Genomic DNA, 2,713 nt, shown 5'->3' with positions numbered 1-2,713 from the left:
GGAGAGATGGGAAGAAACAGGCAGAGGCAGACGAGATAGTCAGCTGTATGGCTCAGAGAACCTGGGTGGTAAATAACATCATAGTCGGGCAGACCAGCGAGCCATACTCATTCTAGCCCTATGAATCCCTTTGGTGCTCAGCAGCGTTTTCAGAGCTTGGTGGTCTGTCCGCAGAGTGAAACGTCGGCCTCACAAATGTTCTCCATTTCTCTGCAGTCCACACACCAGCAAGATCTTCTTTTTCAACAATAGATAACTTTTGTTCTGTTGCAGACAGTTTCCTCCTGCTTGTCTGTGGGAGAAGGGAGGCAACAGCTTAGTGAAAAACAATCGTAAATCTCTTTCCTTGAAGGGAAGGTATAGGCCTGTAAGATGGGGCAACATGTAAGAGTCATGGAGTGTCTTTGTGTGTGTATGTAAGATGTGAGGGCGGCGGCCATAGTCAGAGAGGACCCTGGTGTTTGTCTAGAACAGTAGTTCCCAAACTTTTTTTTGCTAGGCTCCCCTTTGTTTTACAAGAAAATCTTGCCTCGTTTAGAGGCATGTGAGTTGTTTGTCAAAGTTGTTTGACTTTATGCAAACAGCCAATATCTGAGGCAGCAGGGATACAAGAAGCAGGTGATGTGTTTGTAGAGATCACAGAATCAGTAGGAGCAGCACATGGGGGCAGAACAGTGGAGCCTAAAATTTTGGTGTTCAGCCTAACACAGGAATTATTTTCTTTGTGTATGTAACCAGTTGAAGGCCAGGTGGTTTTAGTGCTGTATCACTGAAGTGCTCTTTCTAGATGTGGTTAAGAAAAATATAAACTGTTGAGCCTGTATCCATAATCAGATGGATGTCCTTAGCTTAGGAAGTAGTTGTGCTCACATTTATGCTGGATTGTAATCTTTGTGATGCATGCAAAGGGTCTGATAAGTAAAGTACAGTCAGTTTTAATAAGTGGACTTGCAAAACATCTCTTGTCTTGGATGATCAGCAGACATAAGCAAACTTTATGACACAGTTTACAAGTAGCTCTGGCAGCAGGACACTGATGAAGGTTAGCTAGATGACTGCTTGAACCACACCTGAAACAGTTCTTAGATGATTTTGTAGCATGAAACTCAGACAAACTATGGACTTAGTTTGTTGAACTGCAGATTCAGTTTGTGTTGCCAGTGTAGCAGCTTTATCCAGAGACAAATCGGGTTCAAGCAAGAGTCTTTCTGCTATGCCGGAGCTAAACACACATTCAACTAGCTGATTATTTCTTCTGTTCTGTAATCAAACTCACAAGCAAGGTGACACAAGCTGGCCACATACTGAATGTCTCATGTGAAGCTTGTGTTCACTTTCTGAAAGTTTGTCTTCCCACAACAACATTTACTTTAAGTAAAAAGTGTTGTTTTAGGGCAGTAACAGCAGAGGCAAAAGTGTCACCTGTATTTGGAAGTGAGTAGAAAATTCTTTGTCTTTCTGTTTCTAAGAAGTGAAGTAAAACAGCTCTTTTTTGTGCTTCAGGCATTACCTGTTGGATTGATGTACATTTGCAGTCACTCGTTGCCAAAATGTAATAGTGGCTGATAATGAAACGTCCTCAGCAAGGAACAAGTGCCTTTGGATGAATGCAGCGCATAAACACACATGTAACGGCACATTCAGCTATGCAGGTTTATCATTCTTCTGCATTATTATGACACCACCATCTAGTGGTGCAGTTTGGTATATAACATTACAGGACAACATGGATGAAGCTGCAAACAAAGTTTGTGTCCTACAGACCAATAAAAAGAAAAGAAAATACTATATGTCATTTTATGCACAAAAGCATAAAGTACTAAAAAAAATATTGTTTCCCTGTTAAAATCTGTGATGTTTCTTCCTTGTGTCTGGAGCTGGAAAATAAACTCAAGAATGAGAAAAAGAGGAACGATGAAAAAAGGGAAACATTCAAAGAGATGTTTTTATGTTTTCACGTTTAATTCTGACACTTATGCTGTTAAACTTTACCAACAAACAAAAAAACACCAAAAACCTTTTAGTGACACAGAAATCCAGCTGCACTCAAGTAAAAGATAAACTGAATAGTTGCTCTTTTTTTCATAAATCACATTTTATACATGTTATAGTGTGTGTGTGTGTGTGTGTGTGTGTGTGTGTGTGTGTGTGTGTGTTTGTGTGTGCATTTTCTTTTTTGTTTTGTTTTTTTCTACTTTTATTTTGGGAAACTACATTCAAAATCACATATATTCTTTGGACCTTAATTTATTTGAATTATTTAAAAAGAAAACGTTTAAATAAAAACATTTTTTGTTCATTTCTCATTTGTATGAACCAACTTATATTTACATAATGTAACTGTGACTAGTTGTGTTATCATGATTGTCTTAAACATCAGCTTTTCTTTCTTCTGCTCTTTCTTCGTGTAACATTTCAGATGAATACTGAAATCATCAATCAGCTCCAGCAGCAGAAAGAAAAAGCAGAGAAACTGAAGAATCAGTTCAAATCCAAATGTCACGAGGTTTGTTCTTCTATTATAAATATTCTTAATTTGCTGACCAAACTCTGTTTATCTCTATATTGCAAACAGTAAGGAAGGAAACAAGAAATAATTTTGTTTATTAGATGTCTGTTAACCCTTGGATGCACAACCTACCAGTACCTACACTCTTCCACGAGTGGGGTCAAAAATGACCCCAAATAGAAACAATGCATTTTGCTATAAACT

The 2,713-nt window shown here is 38.2% G+C and overlaps 1 long non-coding RNA gene across 1 annotated transcript in view; it reads left to right on the top strand.

The window, feature by feature from the left end:
- The first annotated feature begins 2,426 nt into the window (after positions 1 to 2,426).
- Positions 2,427 to 2,713, top strand: part of LOC102207230 (uncharacterized) — a 1,757-nt gene continuing 1,470 nt past the window's right edge. Inside the window, exon 1 of the long non-coding RNA XR_312461.2 lies at positions 2,427 to 2,506. This is a non-coding gene — a long non-coding RNA (uncharacterized LOC102207230). The remainder of the gene's footprint in view (positions 2,507 to 2,713) is intronic.

Source organism: Pundamilia nyererei, unplaced genomic scaffold, assembly GCF_000239375.1.
Source record: "Pundamilia nyererei isolate P.nyererei 1_Seehausen unplaced genomic scaffold, PunNye1.0 scaffold00757, whole genome shotgun sequence".
NCBI classification, from domain to species: domain Eukaryota; kingdom Metazoa; phylum Chordata; class Actinopteri; order Cichliformes; family Cichlidae; genus Pundamilia; species Pundamilia nyererei.
Note: the sequence above shows the minus strand (reverse complement) of the source record. Positions and strands in the feature narration are given on the sequence as shown.